The 20,355-nt window shown below is 37.0% G+C and overlaps 1 protein-coding gene across 7 annotated transcripts in view; it reads left to right on the plus strand.

Annotated features, from left to right (window-relative positions):
- Positions 1 to 20,355, plus strand: part of CEP128 (centrosomal protein 128) — a 417,494-nt gene that overhangs the window by 212,295 nt on the left and 184,844 nt on the right. The gene's annotated exons all lie outside the window — the stretch shown is intronic.

Raw genomic sequence — 20,355 nt, forward strand, 5'->3', positions numbered from 1 at the left:
GCATGTTTATGAATTATTAATTATTATTAGTTAAATAATAATGAACTCTTTGAGGGCCAAGATAATTTTATTCAATGTCTTAAGTGTCTTTTATCACATAACACACAACAAATGTTGGAAGGGTAAATGGATGGATGGATGGATGGTGACTATTCAACTTCACAAAGGTAACAGTAGACTACAGGTCCAGTAGTACCAAATAAAACAAAAGTATTAGTAAGTAACAACTCACTTGATTTGTGAGCACATGGTTTTTGGGACTTAGAGTTTATGAGATGATATAATTGAATATTTGATATCAGCAACACACAGAACCAATCAAGTACCCAGTTTCCGTAAAGCTTGCTTGGCTTGTTATCATATTCAATTATTAAGTGACGGTAACTGTTTCTGTTTTAATTGTTCTGTTTTTACAAGCTGACTTCAGCACCTTTGGGTTCTGTGTCATGATGGATGATTGTGTTCCATTCTCTGCTAAGTTACTGTTTGGTAAAACTTCCCAGAACACTAAGATTTCAGCAATAGTTTCCAGTTAGCTCTTCATCTCTTCTCAAGTGACCTGGCAATCTTGCCCTTCTCTGTGAAGTGGGCTTTGTATGGTCTCCCATTGCCTCAGCCAATTAAGACCTTAAAATTGGGCTTTGAGGAACCCTGCTCATGCTTCCAGGAACATAATAGTGCCACTTTTCATTGAAGGAGATGAGAAGTGTTTAAGTTTGGCCAATGAACAAAGCAAGGATAAAAACAAGTGCTAAAATCACAATTAGCCCTGAATATTTTAATGCAAAAGGGGTATCAGTTTTTGGACACTATTCCACCATTATGCTAGATTTCCCTCCATAATTTATGGTTCAAAGTTTTTCGCTTCTTATAGAGATAATTAAATTATGTAGTAATGCATTTTGAAAAGGGTACTACACCCTTATTTTTGAGGCAAATAGCTTTGCTACCCTAGATGTAAGCATGGATTGAAATATTCCTATTGCCTCAAGCCTGAATAAGATTCTAGAATGTCAGTGCTTCAAAGGATCTTTCTTTGATTTGTGTGGGAGAGATGAGCGGGTTTGACATCGAGGCATGACATTTTTATAGATTTCATACATACTTATAAGTTATTATTATCAAATAATGAATACCTTAATTTCTATCTATGGTAGTTTGACTTGTTTCTCTTTTAATGAATCCAGCATTTTGTATTGAGTAGTACCTATCTTTTGCTCACCATACTATTCTAGATTAGCAATATCCTTTCTAGTGGTTAAAAGGAATAAAGAGTGACCTCTCTGGCAAATGACAGAGAAGGTTCTTCCCTCCCCCTCTCTCTGCTTATTTCTCAATTGGGAGTCAGGTCAGAATGGCAAGGATGGTATTCCTGCTCAGTGAGAAAAATATTATTTGTAAGTTGGAAAAGTTTTTTAAAGAAGTTATTTGCTTATATATGGAAATTCTGTTTTATAGTTACTAAATGCTTCAAGTAACCTATTTTTTTCTTAGACTGAGAATGGCAAAATATGTTACTATTGACGCACCATATATATAAGTGTATGTGCCTGAGAAAACCATAATTCAAAAAGAGTCATGTACCACAATGTTCATTGCAGCTCTATTTACAATAGCCAGGACATGGAAGCAACCTAAGTGCCCATCGACAGATGAATGGATAAAGATGTGGCACATATATACAATGGAATATTACTCAGCCATAAAAAGAAACAAAATTGAGTTATTTGTAGTGAGGTGGATAGACCTAGAGTCTGTCATACAGAGTGAAGTAAGTCAGAAAGAGGAAAACAAATACCGTATGCTAACACATATATATGGAATCTGAAAAAAAAAAAAAAGGTCATGAAGAACCTAGGGGCGGGACAGGAATAAAGACACAGACCTACTAGAGAATGGACTTGAGGACACGGGAAGGGGGAAGGGGAAGCTGTGACAAAGTGAGAGAATGGCATGGACATATATACAGTACTAAATGTAAAACCGATAGCTAGTGGGAAGCAGCTGCATAGCCCAGGGAGATCAGCTCAGTGCTTTGTGACCACTTCGAGGGGTGGGATAGGGAGGGTGGGAGGGAGGGAGACGCAAGAGGGAAGAGATATGGAGATATATGTATATGTATAGCTGATTCACTTTGTTATAAAGCAGAAACTAACTCACCATTGTAAAGCAGTTACACTCCAATAAAGATGTTAAAAAGAAACAAGTGTATGTGATACATTTATGTATGTGTATGTATATTTATACACCGAAGAATAGAGATGCTTTTGTGCAATCTTATGACTGCACTCTTAGAATGGAGTCTCTGAGTATATTGCTCTGGAATCGCCACAATGTTCAGGAGCCAGTGTAGTTCAGGGGCACTATGAATATTTTGAATTGGACAGTTCTTTGTGGTACAGGATGCTCCCACCCACTGAAGGACATTTGGTTATCCCAGCCTCCAAACACTAAATACCAGCAGCACTATCCCTGAAACAAGAAAAAGGCCTCTACATCTTTCTTTTAGAGCTCTAGATGCCTTTCACAAAGCACCGGAAATTGTTTTGCACTTACTTGTTTTCTTGTTTATATCCTTTCAGAAAGCTATGAATCACACTAGAGCATAGACCTTGTCTTAAATATATTGATATTCCATGACTTATCACAGCGTGTGACCCATAAGCATTTAATTTAATGCATGTTTATTCATCAGATGAAATGTAATACTAACTTTGACCTTTACCTAATTATTTGAATAGCATTTTCCTCAGACAATTATTAAGCAATATTGTGAAATAATTTATCCAGAGATATCATAAACTTTTTTTTAAATTATTTATTTTATTTATTTACTTTTGGCTGAGTTGGGTCTTCGCTGCTGCACGCAGGCTCTCTCTAGTTGTGGTGAGCGGGGGGCCACACCCTGCCGCGGTGCGTGGGCCCCTCACCGTAGTGGCCTCTCCTGCTGCAGAGCACAGGCTCCAGGCACGTAAACCTCAGCAGTCGCGGCACACGGGCTCAGCAGTTGTGGCTCGCGGGCTCCAGAGCACAGACTGAGCAGCAGTGACGCACAGGCCCAGTCGCTCTGCGGCATGCGGGATCCCCCCGGACTAGGGCTTGAACCTGCGTCCCCTGCATTGGCAGGTGGATTCCCAACTGCCAGCAGGGAAGTCCCTCATAAACTTATTTATTCATCCACTTATTTATTTATTCATCTTCGTGTCTTTATATCCTGGCTTATAAAACAGATTTACACCGAGTTGATTTAAATAAAAATATGCAACATTACAGAGTAATGCTGCCCCAAAGAAATGAGACACAAATATGAGCTACATATGTTACTTAAAAGCCATATTAAGAAAGGTAAAAATACAATGTGAAGTTAGCTTTCATAATATATTTTATATAGCCCGCTATATTCTAAATATGATCATTTCAAAACATAATCAACATAAATTATTGAGTTAGCTTACATTCTTTTTTTATGGAGCTTTCGAAACCTGCCATATATTTTACCCATACAGCACATCTCAGCCCCAGCCAGCCACATTTCAGATGCTCAGTAGCCGCATGTGGTTCATGGCAATGTATGTGACAGCACAGCCTAGAAGACCTTCTATATTGACTGTTGTTTCATCTCATCGTTCCTTTGATGAGAGATTCGTCTGTAGTAGTAGGATTCCTAGGATTATTGAGAACTCTTCAGGAAGTCCAAGGTGAAGAATGTAAACAGAAGCTCATATATTCTTATCTTCTCTTTATGAAAAATTTTTATATGTGAAAAATGGTGTAAGGCATCTTACAGTAAGACTATACCAGAATACCAAAATATGTGAAGGAAAATTAAAGATGTGTAGAAATAATTTACATAGGTTAGCTTACTTGAGTTTTCTAATCTTCTATACATCTGTTTCAAAACAGGTGGTAGTGAATAACACAATTATTTATGTAGCTGGGCAGTAGACAAAGAGAACTTTAGCAGATCAGAAGGAAGGACATTTCAAGGAGGTTTATTTGCCTTCTTTACCTAGATTTTTCTGTGTGTTGAATAGATTTCAGTAAAGAATTTGGATAGTTATTAAATAGAGAGTTCATTCTTTGGAGCATGCAGGGCATATTGTCTTTGGTTTAGAGTGTAGAGCTTAGTAAATATTTTGCTCAGGTCAAGGTTATTTTCCATCCAGACTACAGAGTCTAAATTGCTTAGGCTCTGTTTCAACTGCCTAGACCAAGTTGTTTGGCTCCAGCTTTTTATTTTTCAAAAGTTAGCACCTTCTAATGAATTTGGAAGGGTTTTTATTAGTTACACAGGAAGTAAATGAAAAGGGACCTAATGTTTTCTGAGTATCTACCACATGCCAAGTTCTGTGTTAGACACATTACATAATTTCTCAGAGATAGTCTTTCATTTGAGATAGGTATTTTTATTCCTGATTTATTACCAAGGAAATTGAAACTCATGGAGGTTAAGTGACAGGCCTTTGGATCAGTGGATAATGTAAAGGGATTCCTTTGTAAAATGCGGCTTGACTGGGAGTGCAGGAATTACTGCCTCTTTATTCTGTCACATTCAACTGTGACCCATACCTGTCATTCACCACTCAGCAGCCTGGAGTAGTTATTTTGTAACATAAATTATACCATCTTATTACCCTACCTCAACCCTTCAATAACTCATGTACTTAGGGGGAAAAAAGCCAAGTTCTTTACCATGATTGGCAATATCCCTCCCAGTTTGGCTTCTATCTACTCTCCAGCTTTGTCCATTTCCCCTCTCAACATGAGCATTAAGTTCTAGACACATTTTATATTGGCTTTATTTTATTTTATTGTTTTGCCTTTTGGTACCTGGATTGCCATAATTGCATCCTAAACTGTTTTTCCCAACTTCATTTTCTTACTTGTCTGTTTCTTCTGCTAATGTTGCCAAATTGTAATAAATACCAATTGGTTTGACTTTCTAGCTCCATATCCCTCTCTTTGTCCTAAAGTATCGGATTTCCTGACTCACATAGACAGCTATGTAGCCAGGCCTGAGCTGGCCTGGTAGCTCCCTCCCCCTCACCACAGGGATTGTTTCAAGAGATCCAGTCTAGTCCATTCTGAATCCTTCCTTGATTGAAAATGTCAAGCTCAAAGTAGGAGAACCTCCTTTTATGCTTTGGACATGGTATCCAAAGGTTACAAAGCTCTCTGTCAGAGATCATATTCCATGTCAAGAGGAGAAAACTGTGATAGAGAAATAAGTCAACACTCAGAAAAAAACTAAAGACTTGAGACAAGGGATAGGCTTGCTGGTGTCAAGCCCTTGTACCCATGTATCCTCGTTCGCGCCTGTGCCTTTCTTGATAAGATGCTGCGTTTCATTTCTTCCCTTTTGGCTTAAAATAGTGAACCGTGGCTCTCCCTCCCTCACAAGCAGAGTCTTGACAGATCAACATTCCCAATCTCATCCCTAAATACACACAGCAAGGGATTATCAGAATCCATTTTGTTTTCTTGGGTTAAATTAAAAAATATTTCTCAACATCACTACAAGATCATGTTGAACTAATTTTATTTAGTTTGGATATGATGATTCCACTTTGCTGCTGTGTATTTTCTGTTTAGAATTTTTTCAGTATTCCTTCAATTTCTGAAAACCTAGAGAGGTAAGATATCTATGTGTGATATATACATATATATAAAATACAAAATGGTTATATACTTGTAGACTGTATAATTTTATTGCTAAAATTATTGTGTTTTTGTGCCTTATAAATTTTGGGTCCATTGAAACTAGTTGTTTAATTTTTTTTTGAGTCAGCCTTATTTTTACTAAAATTTAGAAGTAAATACTATGAAACTTTGTTGAAAAGATGAAAGTGATATAAATACCTATTAATGTGAAATTATCCCTATACTAGAATTAATGAATTGCCATTGATAATTTGTACAGACTTTTATTTATACTAGTCAAGTCATTGCTCTTGAATTGTGTGACTTGTTCATATTCTAGTTTAACTCACATGTTCAATTACGTGGGAAAATAACAGACTCACCATTCTGGCTTTGTTGTGTTACATGGAAATGAGGATTAGGAGATACAGGCTCTGCAGAGATGCATGTGAAATGGCATACTAAATTAGATCAATGATCCATTTGACTCAATATTCTGATTCTGATAATGGCCCCCATGTAGATGTTTTATTGGAAGCACAGTCCTTATGTTTCATTTGGTCATTTTAAAATTGAAGAGTATACTGTAAATATCTCTAATTTTTTAAAAATAATTAACCTGTATGGCTTAAAACAGTCTTTCTCAGTTGCTTTTATATTTTCAAGATACATAATCCTTCTTAGGGATGGTGCCCTACCACACATGCTACCATTCTCATCTTCTGATGCTCATGGCAGACATTACTAAAGTTGGTTTCCTCTGGGTCAGGCACAACTTCAGTATCCCTCCTAAAACATTGCTCTAGGTAGCCATTGCCAACTAATTTGAATTGACCCATGTAGTGAAATTTAGTTGTTAATATGTGTAGGAAATAAGTTCTAAATGTTACACCTTTCCATCTAAACTGAAGATAATGGTTCTTCCTTCTTGCTTCAAGCATTCTATTTTCATTTGCTTTTTAAAATATTTAACTTCCAATTCTGCTAGTCACTCTGCAAGGCACAAATATCGTTCAAAGTGAATGAGAGCAGAGTTCTTGCCCTTAAGAGGTTACAAATTTTGTGAACTATCATGACATGCTGGATTTGGCCATTATTTCTATCTCAAATAACCTTTTCTTTGCTTAAGGTATTTTGCTTTGCTCCTACAACTCAATGATGAAATGACAAATAACTCAATTAAAAAATGGGCCAAGGTCTGAATAGGCAGTTCTCCAAAGAAGATATAAAATGACTAATGAACACATGAAAAGATGCTCAACATCATTAACCATCAGGGACATGCAGATCAAAACCACGACGTGATACCATTTCACACCCACCAGGATAGCTGTAATCAAAAAGACAGATAATGGCTGTTGGGAAAGATGTAGAGATATCGGAACCCTCATACACTGCTGATGAGAATGTAAAATGGTGCAGCCAGTTTGAAAAGTCTGGCAGTTATCTAAAACATTAAACATAGAGTTACCATAATACTCAGCTTTTCTATTCCAAGGTATATACCCAAAAGAAATGAAAACATATGTCCACGTAAAAACTTGTACATGAATATTCATAGCAGCCAAATGTTCATAATAGCCAAAAAAAAAGTAGAAGGAGCCCAAGTGTCCATCAACTGGTGATTGGGTAAATAAAATGTGGTTCAGCTATACAATGGAATATTATTTAACAATAAGAAGAAATGCATCCCTAATAAATTTTACAATATGGATGAACCTTGAAAACATTAAGCTAGGTGAAAGGAGTCAATCACAAAGAACTACATATTGTATGAACCCATTTATATCATATGTCCCTGATAGGCAACACAACATTGTAAATCAAGTATACCTCAATTTAAAAAAAATAAATTGAAAAAAATGTCCCCAGTAGGCAAATCTATAGAAACAGAAAACAGAGTAGTGGTTGCCTAGGGTCAAGGTGGTGGAGGGAATGGGCGAATTGGGATGTGTCAACTAGGGTATACAGGGCTTCTTTCTGGGATAATGAAAATGTTCTAAAATTGTGGTGATGGTTGTACAGTTTTGTGAGCACACTTAAAGCCATTGAATTGTACATGTTAAATGGCGATTCATATAGTGTATCAATTAATCTGTTAAAAACTAAGAGTGTTATTTAATTTCTATTCTTTCCTTCACTATGCATATCTAATTCTTTAAACAGTTTATCAGCTCTACCTATAAACTATATTCCAAATCTGCCTCTTTGTATAGTCTTGGTTCAAAATCAACTTTTGCCTGGACATCATTGCAGTGACCTCCTAGGTGGTTTATACCTGTCTACACTCTTGCATTCATGGAATTATTTGTTTCATCTACAAATATTTGCAGGCCAGGCAGAGTGAATATTTTTAAACTGATGGTGATATGGGTAATATTAATGCTAATGAAATAGCAGTGAAGTCATTTTACAATTACTGTGCCACGTAATACTCTAAGTATGAAAATATTCACTCATTTAATCCTTACCACGACTCTGTGCTGTAGTTGCTGTTACTGGTCCCCATTTTATAGTTGAGGAAACTCAGGTACAGAGAGGTCAAGCAATTTGCCCGAGGCCATACAGCAAGTAAATGGCTGTTATATGAAGTAGATGAAGGCATTCCTTGGCTTAACATTCACTCAGTTTTTTTGCCCCTTTTTATTTTACTAATTTCTAGTCTGAGAGTCTCATTCTTTTCTTGGGCCATTTGTGCTTGTTCCTTTCTCTCTCTTTTTTTTAAAGCTCTTACCCCAGACTTTTCCTTTTGCCTATCACCTCCCCGGGAAAGCTATCTTCAATAATTCCAACTTGCTTTCACATTTTCATATATTTTCTTCATTGCTTCTATCAGTGTTTGAAATTATCTTATTTTTAATCATGTAAGCTTTGCCCCTGCCTAGTAGAATAATGCCCGACAAACAGTAAGAGTTCAAAAATTATTTGTTTATTGACTTGTGGGAGGTTAGGACTTTGTTTTCCAAAATATGGCTGAGGCAAATTTTCAAAGGATGAAGCGCATGTGGGAAGACTATTTGATGCCCTAATGACTTGAAATAATATTTTTCCGCTATTATTATAATTACTTTTTAAAAATAAAATAATCCTATGTAATTGATACCTTTCCAAGTGTCATTTTGACCTTCAGTTGGTTTAAGTTGGGAGCTGGCCTTTTGATAATACAGTATTTGAGTGATTGGACAATACTGCTATTTTTAAGATGTTCCATGTTTTTTAAGGTATTAATGTGCTGCGTCTAGGATATGGTCCGATTTTCTCAGGTGGAGGTGTGAGTAGAAAGTGTGAAGGAGTGGGGAAAACACTTTTCAGCTCTTGGTTTTATGGGGGCTTTGAAGTGATGTAGCTATAGTCAGCATGGAGCAAATATGAGAGAGCTTGGGTAATTTTCTAGGTCGCTTCCTGTCTGATATTAGTTGATTCTAAGTTAGCATTGAGAAACCCTGCTGTATCATGCCTTCTATTTCGTTGGGCCCACACACACTTATGTGCTCACGTGTGCTAATGCATACGCACAGAAACACACCTTGTTTATATTTCTAATGAGAGAAATAGCCTTATGTGTGTGTGCATATATGATTACTCCTTGAATGAGTGATGCAACCATGGACACTCATGTGGAAAGTTAAAGATTCCAATTGTGTACACACATCCTAAAGAAAACATGGGCTTCTTGAGGAGAATTATATTGTACAATTAGATGTCTGAGATTTACATTTTGATATTTTGCTGGCCTCTGCTATATTGAAAAATAATACAATATTCAGTATATTCTTACAAGTAGCTTTATTTTTTCAGAATATTAAAATTGGATCCCATGTGCATAAATAATATTCACAGAATTGAATTTGCTAACTTTTCACTACTCAGCAGAGTGAGACAGATAAACACTAGGTGCTAAAAAATAGAATAGGAAACTGCAGCATTGAATGGCTAGGCTCCAGTTGCTTTTACATAGTTTCTAATAACCAAGATTTTCCATGCAGCTGACTCTTGATTCTTTGTGCAGATCGGGTGGTTGTAGGATGATGAATACAATCGACATAAAATTAGAAACAGAATCGCTATTATTATTTGCAAGCTTCTCTTTTTTCCAGTACCTGTAAGTGATGCTACACAGAAGTTATTCTTATTTAAAAACTTTTTATGCTTTAAATACATACACAAAAAGAAACCTACTATGTGCAAGGCTGGGGAGAGTCAAAGAATAATAAAACCCTGACCCTTCCCTAGAGGAGGTTATAGCCCCATAGTCTAGATGTTCACTTCAATTTGCCTTTGGATATATTGCTGTAGATATTAAGAAGGTGCTGTGTACACACATGATAAAAACACTGTCTCTGCCTGGATGAGTTGGAGGAACGGAAAGCTATTTCAATTGGACTCTGAAGGTTAAATAGGAGTTTGACAGCTGAAGAAGTAGACAACTGAAACAAGCTATACAAGAGTCATAGACTTCTGAAAAGGCCATGCTTGCCCAGGAAATAGGAAGGAATTCAGGAAGCCAGGAATAGAGAATGGTTTCCTTAGATGAGGGGCAGGAGTAAATTTCAGCAGAGGAGAAGCGGGAGAGGAAGAAGGAAATAAAATGAGCGTGGAAATGTGGTTTGGGGGCTTCCCTGGTGGCGCAGTGGTTGAGAGTCAGCCTGCCGATGCAGGGGACACGGGTTCGTGTCCCGGTCCGGGAGGATCCCACATGCCGCGGAGCAGCTGGGCCTGTGAGCCGTGGCCGCTGAGCCTGCGCGTCCGGAGCCTGTGCTCCGCAACGGGAGAGGCCACAGCAGTGAGAGGCCCGCACCGCAAAAAAATAAAATAAAATATATATATATATATATATATATATATATATATATATATATGTGGTTTGGTATCAGATTATCAAGAGTGTTTTATATGAACTACCAGATGTTTTCTGGGAATGAGTGTGATGATTCTTCTTACTTATTTGTAGAATGATGCTAGGAGAAATAGAAGAAATGCTCTTCCTCTATAATGGCTTCTGTATAAAGTGCTTTTCTTGGTAGCTATTCTATTAGTAGTAGTAATAATACTGTAGCTACTACTACAGTATTACTACTACCAATAAGAAGCTACAGTATTGTTCAATTTTAGTATACCTGTGTCTACCTTGATTGCCCTGTGATATGATTAAATTTTGTATTCTTTCCAGATAGGGCATTATCTGGCAAAAGATGGAGTTCGTTTAACCTTGAATTTTACAGTTTAGAGTTTGTAGGTTATATGGCATTTGGAAGTAGACTGCTGGTCCAACCTGAGCTGGATCTAATGGGGAAATACAAGGCTCAGGGAAAGTGCACCCTTGCTACTGATTTGGTTATTTGTCATTTCAGGATATTCATGATGGAACAGCTGATGTGTTTCTGATTGAGATAGGTTGATTGGCAGAACTTCAAGAAGGCTTCTAGTTGAACAGCTGTGGTAGTCCTTGAGATCTTGTGATCTCGAGCTGCCTTTTGAGGATACATCTGAATGCTTGCCTTGGGTTTTCTACTTCAGAACGCCTTCTATGGGATGAGACGTATATGGGGCCATGGATACATGGCTACCCACTCGTAAAGCCAGTATCTCCTTTTTCTAGACCATACTCTGCGTAGTAGACCCCAGAATTCTCTGATCAAACTGCCAGAGTCTACTTGGAGGAAAAGTTCAGGCCCTTTCCCTAGATCGGTCTTCGCAAGGACAGTGTGAATACCTCTAGGCTCAAGAGGCAGCTTAAGAGTAGCTGTCTGAGGGGGCAGCAGAGGTCAGATGTGTGCAGTGATTTCTGCACTCGTCTGCCTGAGGCCCCTTAGGGTGTTAAATGGAATCTGGGGTGGGACGGGAAGGGCCCAGGCTCTAGAGCCTCCTTTTACATCCATGAAAATGTTAAGAAAAACCTGCCTGGATCTGATAGGGTCAGTTGGAAGTGCAGAAGCTGAAATGATCAAGAGGCTTGTCATTTTGAGCTCTTTAGAGAATGTGTACACTACTTTTCATTGGAGTTATCTGCCTCAAACCCCTTATTGTGTTGGAGGCAGATTTTAAGTCTAGTTTGATTGTATTTTCAAACTTTTCTACCCTCTTATATTCAATTTCCCCCCACAAAGTTTCAAATTAAAAAGTTTCTTTCTAAAGAGGATTATTGAATTATCCTATTTTGCACTAATTCCTTAAGATGGCCATGTGTAATCATTGGAATTAGACTAGAAGGAACAAATTACTTTCATGTACTTGCGTTTGTAGTAGAATAAGATAATAAAAAATGAATTGGCATGCAAAGAGTTAAATAAGGTAATACCATTAGGTCTGTAGAATTATTCTCACTCCATTTTAAAAAACAAATACACTACTACTGCAATTTCATGTGTATTTTATGCTATAGCTTCTTGCTTATGTTTGAAGGGAAATTGTTTTATGTCTTATTTGATGCTGTATTAGTATCATATTAGTGTGGTAAAAATATGTATACACACATAGTTTATATATATATATATATATATATATATATATATATACACACATACACACACTGTATGTAGTCTCATATGTCAATTTTCAGACCACATTTTAAAGGGAATGTTCTTTTTCCTTCATTAGAAAGAAAAAGAACAAGTAATAAAGGACTGATTTAGAGTAGTTACAGGGAAGGTGTCCTAAGTGGATTCATTGGTTTTATATTGCCTCAGTTCAACATTTACCTCAGTCTATATAAACAATGAAAATCATTTTTGGAGATCAGAAAAACAAACAAACAAAATTAGATAACTTCTCCTGTAAGCCAAAAGAGCTCTTTTGTTTTGGGGTGCTATGCTTTGTTTTCTAAAGGGGATGGATGTTTATTATATTTGGTGAGTTATCAAGGTTTACTTTAATGCTCTGGAGTATGCAAGTTAATGATTTTAGCCTGTAATTTTTTTTTATCACTTTAAAGGAAACTATTGGACAATTTGAATATCCGATGGTTTATTTCACAGTCATGTTATGGTCTTGCCATTGTTTTATGTAAATGTTTTGTTGGAGTTTGCACATTGTCAGTTCTAGTTATTCTAAATCACTTTTGATTTTTTAAAAATTCTGCTCAAGAAAATATCCAATTAAAGTCAATGGAATGTGCATGCGGTAAAATATCTGACTAGTTACGGGGTGTTTGAGCTGGGTGGTATGTAGATCCAACAACAGGGGGTTAATTAGATGATTTTTGTTTTCAGAGAACTTTATAAGTGGCTTGCTTTATTTTGTATTCAGTTGTATACTCCTTAATGAGAGTATGTCAATAGAAATATCTATTCCTTTAATATTTATAATGTTCTAGAATAACTTGAATGAAAGTCTGGGAAATTAGGTTTTATGATATGGACAAGTTATTTTTACTTTTTTACAACAATATATTTTTCACACTTATTATTTCAATAGGTGGTACAGACTATATATATATATATATATATATATATATATATATGTAATGCACACACACATATATATGAATCCAGTAAACTCTGAAATAGATGGGGATAGATATATCTTATTTCTTAGTGTTTAATCAGTATTTCTTAACTTTTCTTCTATACTCAATATGTTATATTGATTTCATAATATAATTGTGGGATCTCCCATGAGAAAAAGTCAATAAGATCTGTTGCCTAGTAACAGATTATCAAAGAAGGCAGATGAGAAGAACACAAAAACTGTTTCAGTGTGTGTTTAAAACCCTTTGGTAATGGAGATTATGTTTGCACCAATTTACGACATGATTTCTTCATTCTGAGATTGTACATATCTACACTTAACAAATAGCTGTGTTTTGCAAATAGCTATAGGTATAGAATATCTGTTTCTGCCTCCCCAAAGGTCAAGGTTCAAAAATAATTATTAGTCCAGAATTAATTGTTGTAGTGGCTATTTTTTTTTTTAAACAAGAGAACTCTTGTTTTAGCCATTCTCTTATTCTTAGTTACTCTCCTAGTTTTTAGATATGCCACATTGCTCTGTAGTTTGAAATAGAAAGATGACAGTCTAATTGTGGCATTTGTGAATTGTTTATAGAGACAAATGTGAAATACATATTGATCCCATTACAGCTTTCTTACAGCTCCACATTATGCTTTACTTCTTAATGTCCTGTGTACAATTAGAGGATCCTACATTGATCAGATATTATCCTTAAGCGAGGCAGATGTTTCATTTGATATTTCACTTGTAAACTATCAAAGTTGTTGGTAATAAGAAATTGAAGCATTCAGAAAAAAATCCAGTTGATAGAATGAAAGTGAAGACTCTATTCATTTATCAAAAAAGAAAATAAAATACCTAGGTGTAACTAACCTTAACAAGACATGTGAAAACCCATATGAGGAAAACTGTAAAACACACCTGAAAGACATGGAAGTATACTGGAAGAAGTAAGAGGCATACCATTTTCTCAGATAGAAAGACTCAAATATCATAATGATACCATTTATTTCTAAATTAATTTATGACTTTAATGCAAACCCATATGCATATAATCTCATTTTTTTTCTTTTTTTAAACTTGAGCTTGGAAAGCTAATTATAAAATTCATTTGGAAGAAGGAAAAATCATGAATATCCAGCAAAATCTGAAAAAGAAGAGCAAAGGAAAAAGGTAGTTCTAAACCTATCTAAAACAATAATTGACAGACCAATGGAACAGAATAGAAAATCCAGAAATAAACCCAAATGCTTGAAGAAATTTAGTCTACAGTAAGGTTGGAATTTTAAATCAGTGCAGATGTATAGACTTTTTAATAAGTGTACTGGGATAACTGGATATCTATATGGAAAAATATAAAATTAGATCCATTCCTGATGCCATCCACTGAATATTTTTTAAATGGATCAGATTTCAGTGTAAAAAATGAAATTATACAAATACTAGAAGAAGCATGGGCAGTGCCTCTATAGTCTGGCAGTAGGCAAAAGTTACCTACTAGCTAAAATTCAAGGACAATGAGGATAAAGCATTGATATATTTGATTGCATAGAAAGTTTTTTTTGTTTTTTATGGCTGAAAAGCCTCCACTATAAGCAAAATAAAGAGACAAATTACAGATTGGGAAAAATATTTGCAAGTCTTACCATATACAGGAGTTTATATCCCTATTATAGTGAGGCTGGGAACTGTGAGGAAACAGGCTCTTTTATACATTGCTTGTGGGAATGAAAAATGGTATCCTTTTGAAGGTGCCTTTGAATCTAGTTAATTTTCATAAGCACTTACTTTTGACTCCTCGATCCTACTTCTAGGAATCTGTGTCACAGATACAGTGGCAACGATACAAACGCCCACTGCATAATGCTGTTTTTTGCATCACTTTTTAATAGCGAAAGAGGAAATAACCCAGTGTCTATCAGTATGGGACTGGTTGAAAAAAGAATGTGTAGTAATGTGCAGCAATGAAGAGAAATGCCTCTTCAGTGTCTGGTATCTGGGCCGGGAGAATTCAGAGGCTAGGATTGCCTACAAGAGAATCTTTGCGTCGCTCCATTTCTTCACAGCATGGCAGCCTCAGGACTCCTAGCACCAGTGTCCCCGGGGGAATAGTGCAGAAGCTGCATTGCCTCTTCTAACCTAGCCCCAGAAGTCACAGAGCATCACTTTCCTGCACCCTGTAGGTTACGAGCTACTCAAGCCTATTCATATCCAAGGAGGGGGACATAGCCCTCCTCCCACCTCCCATGTTTCACCTTTCCATGGGGGAAGTGTTGAAGATTTTCAGGTGTTTTCAGAACCACCATGCCCTTTATTCTTTGTGAAGTAGTCTCGCTCCCTCTCTCACACACATATGCACAAAATTGAATCTGAGTCTGATCAAGGTTCTAGATCTTATTTCCAATGTATGGTAAATATATAGGAATCATTTCAATCAGCAGAAGTCAGACTGTGGAAAACTTTACAAGACAGAAGATCTGTTTTCTCAACCAAAAAAATTAGGAGAATAAAAAGAGCTGGAAGGAGAATCTATAGGTTAAAAGAGATTTCAGAGGCCTATCAGTCAACACAGTGCATGAAATCGCATTGCACGATCCCAAAAAACATGAAAAAAAAGGACAGGGAAATAAGAACACTGCGTAATAGCATTCGTGATATTGCTATTAAAGAATTTTTCTTTTAGGTGTGACTGAGGTGCTGTAGTTATGTTTTTTTTTTTTAATCTACATAGTCAATCTTTTTAAATTTATTTATCTATTTATTTTTGGCTGTGTTGGGTCTTCGTTTCTGTGCGAGGGCTTTCTCTAGTTGCGGCGAGGGGGGGCCACTCTTCATCACGGTGCACCGGCCTCTCTCTTGTTGCGGAGCACAGGCTCCAGATGCTCAGGCTCAGTAGTTGTGGCACACGGACCTAGCTGCTCCGTGGCATGTGGGATCTTCCCAGACCAGGGCTCGAACCCGTGTCCCCTGCGTTGGCAGGTGGATTCTTAACCACTGCTCCACCAGGGAAGCCCCTGTAGTTATGTTTTAAACAATAAGAATCATTTTATTTTAGCCAAAAGAATGTTCAAAATAAATATTTACTGATGACGTGATATAGTCTGGTGTTTGCTGCAGAATAATTGGAATGGGGTGATGCAGATGGCTTTGGGGTATGTGAAAAAGATTGTTCAGGTATTGATAAAAGTTGTAACTGGGTAATGTGTATGTCAGTTCATTATACTGATCTAGCTCTTTGCTTTTGAATAGGTTTGAAAGTCTCCATAATAAAAAGGTTTAAAAAGGAAGGAAGAAATGAGGCAAGGAAGGAAAGAAAGAAAGGGTTGGAAAGATTGAGAAAAGGGAAGATGGAATTAATGTAGCCGAAATTTTGGCATAATTCAATATTGTTGCTGTCTTAATTTTATAGAAAATTATAGTTAACATACCTTTCCATTTTTCAAGCATAAAAATGTGGGCCTAAGATTCTTCTATAGTTGTTTAGCTTATGAGGAATAGTCCTGAAAATCTCTATAATAATAAGTTGTTTGCATTTGTTGAAGTACAGATGTGGTGGGACGATATATGTACTTGCACTAGAGCCTCAGAATTCTAATCATCACACAATAATGTATCTGTATATAAAATATGAAAACATATGCATCTATCTGACATCTCATTTGTTTGACACCCATAAATAATTATTTTCAAGTAACGAAATCCTAAATTTTATTTAGTATATGGTACCTCTTTTCTTCCTCTTAGAAAATTTAATTTGAACATTCTTTTGGCTAAAATGTTAACTTACTGGCTGGAATGTTTGCTTGATGGTTTTCTTCATTCTCCAAATGAATACCGGCTGCTTAAATCCCAGTTTAATCTTAGTAAAATCTAATGATTTACAGCTACATATTGAAATTATATCCCAGAGATACTGTCATTCTATATTTGATTCTGTGGTAAGGAACAAATAAAGGTGTTATTTTTAGTGTGTTTTCCCCCATTACATAAGCATCTGTCTTGCTAATCTAAAATAGTTTCTTATTCTGGTAGTTTAAAGTTTTATCAATAATTATTTTGTGGGTTGAATCTAAATTAAGATGTTATTGCCCAGACAATTTTCTTTGGTTTTCTTTTATTGTGAAAGAAAATAGGGAAGGAGGGTGGTATCTGTGGCTGTAAAAGGGCAGGATGAGGGATCTTTGTGCAGGAACTTTCTGTATCATGACTGTGTTGGTGTTCACATGAATCTGCCCATGTGATGAAGTGATAAAATTGCATAGAATTAAACACACACACATGAGTGCAGGTAAAAACTGATGAAATCCAGGTAAAGTCTGTGGATTGTATCCATGTCAACTTCCTGGTTGTGGTATTGAATGGCAGCTATGCAAACTGGTACCGTCGGAGGAAAAGGGGCGAAGGTTATAAGTCATCTCTATTATTTTTTATAGCTGCATGTGAGTCTCTTATTATCTCACAATAAAAAGGTGAAAAATAGATTACATTGATTCTAATATCTTGAAATGGAAATGATTGATATAAGAAAATCAGATATCAAACCTAGTTAAAAGAGTGAACACATTTCTAATTTCTTATTTTTTAGCTTTTGAAGTTTTAAAAATTTAAATTAGAATAGGACCTTAATAAGTTCTTAAAAACTAATACTGTTCAGTAAAAGGATCTTTAAATGTGCCATGACAAATGTGAAAGTCAGTGACTAAAGGCATGTTAACACACTGGGATGCTATAGAGAATGAAGTCTCAATGTTAGATGCTAAAGAACTTATGTGCCCAACTTAATTTGGACTAGGAGATAATCATAGTTTTTTTTGTTTGTTTGTTTGTTTTTTGCGGTACGCGTGCCTCTAACTGTTGTGGCCTCTCCCGTTGCGGAGCACAGGCTCCGGACGCGCAGGCTCAGCGGCCATGGCTCACGGGCCCAGCCGCTCTGCGGCATGTGGGATCTTCCCGGACCGGGACACGAACCCGTGTCCCCTGCATTGGCAGGCGGACTCTCAACCACTCTGCCACCAGGGAAGCCCAATAATCATAGTTTTGAGAACTGGAAGGGTCCCTTTATACCTTACGTGTTTATAACTGTCTCTGCTACAAATGGAGGAATGGACCCAGAAAGATTAAGTGATATTTCTAAGGTTTTACTGTTTTAACAAAGCAGTGATTGATTTTGCCTACCTTTAATCTCTGCCCTTCTTTTTCCTGCATCATCTGTCAATCTGTATATTTTCACTCTCTATTTTAAGAACTTTTCCTTTAGTTCTCTTCTGTCCAGAGTTACCATAAGAATGGTAAAAACAAATAATCTTTTTATAGTGTACATTTTTGGGTGGTGACATTTATATGATTAAATAACCCTGCTATTTATGGATCTTCTGTGTAGTGTTTTGCTTTATGTATTTGTATTACTGTACCTCTCAGAAATTTTTTTTGCTTGATTTTAAAGGAATAGCTCTTATTATAGTGTAGTTCACAAAATAAGCAGGTAGTTGCCACAAGGTATCCAAGGGACCTTTGGAAGTGCAAGGGCTCTGAACTCCCACTGCCTAGATTTGATTCCTGATTCTACCGCATTTTTGACCTTGAGAAACTTTCCCAACCTCTCTATCCCTTAGTTGTCTCATTTGTTAGGTGGAGTTAATAATATTGTTTACCTGGAATGGTGGTTGTATCAAATGCCCTGATATAGGTAAATTGATTGGAATGTATTCAGTAAATGTTAATTGCTATTTTTATACGTGACTCTTTGTTTTGGTTTTACTCTCATTAGACATTGCTTGGTCCAAAGGCTATACTAGGGAATGGGCAAGAGTGATAATAAAAATACGGTCAGGAGTAGATACACAAGGAATCAATAAATCATCTTTGAGCACCTGTAATGTCAAGGGCAAATGGATATATAGGGAAATGTGATTTCCTTAATTCAGTATATAACTAACCTGATTTTCCTCTTGAATCTTGAACCTTTGGTTAATCATCCATTCAACAAATAGTTGTCAAGTGCCTACTGTAATGCTGGGCTCTATTCTTGGAAATAGAGATACAGCAGTGAATGAAATACACAGAAATTCTTGCAGCTGTGTTGGTTATATTCTCTTGGCAGGAGACAGACAATAAACAAAAACAAGTAAATTATAGAGTATTTTAGAAGATAATAATTGCCATGGGGAAAAAACAAAGAAGGCACGAGGAATGCCAGTAAAGGCAAAGTGTAGTTTTAAATAAGATCATCAGAGTTGGCTTCATTGAGAAAGTGCCATTGGAACAAGGAATACAAGAGAAAAATTCACATGCCTATCTGGGAGAAGAGCATCGCAAGTAGAGAGAAGCACTAGTGCAAAGGCCCTGAGGCAGCTCTGTGTCCTGCATATTTGAGGAATGGCTAGGAAGCCAGTGTGGCTGGAGCAGAGTGAGCACAGGGGAGCATGGTTGTGGAGTTTGAGAAAAAGGAGTCAAAGATGATGACAGCTTTTAGCTTAAATAGCTGAAACAATGGACTCTTCATGTCCGAGGTGGGGAGGCCGGTGGTGGAGCAGCAAAGAAAACTAGTGGGAAAGAGAGAACTAAATTCAGATCGGTTAAAATTTAAAATAGTCCCTTTTAGTCTGTCTTGGGCCAAGAAAGCTTAGTCTCTCAGACAGCCTCCTCTGCATCCTGGCAGAGGTCAGCTTATGCATCTTTGAGGCAGAAGAAATTTAGCTCCCCTGCCTCCCCTGTCACTGAGTGAAGTTCTTCATCCGTCTGGTCGTTGCTTCCCTGGCGGTGCTTTTTTCACTGCTGGAGTCTGAGGCTGGTGTCACTTGTCGTCTGCTGCATTTCATCTCGGGCAGCGTTCCCTGTAGCGCTGGCTGACTTGATTTCACCTCTACTCCTGCTGCTGCCTTCAGTTCCTCTCAGACCTGGATATGTGTCCGGTTTGATTCCACAGAACTGTCTGCTGTGCAGCCTCCCTACATTATGGCAGCCTCTCAGGTAGGTGCTCCAGCCAGGCTCTCAGCTGCTTCTGCTTCCCTTTCAGACCTCATGGGAACCAAAGGCTGATTAAACCTTGCCTCCTTCTCCTCCCCGACAATGCTCTCCCTCCAAGGTGGTGTGGCTTTGCCATCTGGGGCAGTCTATGGGGCAGTTACTTTTCAGAGTCCTGAACGAGGCCTGTCTGGCTCCATAAATCCTATTTTGTGTGAAAGAAGCTGAATATTACATTGTTCTTTTTCTTTGAATTCCTTAGGTCACAAAATCCTAAAGTAATCCTAATTCAAAACAAAAGCC

This window comes from Stenella coeruleoalba (assembly GCF_951394435.1).
Source record: "Stenella coeruleoalba genome assembly, chromosome: 2".
NCBI classification, from domain to species: Eukaryota; Metazoa; Chordata; class Mammalia; order Artiodactyla; family Delphinidae; genus Stenella; species Stenella coeruleoalba.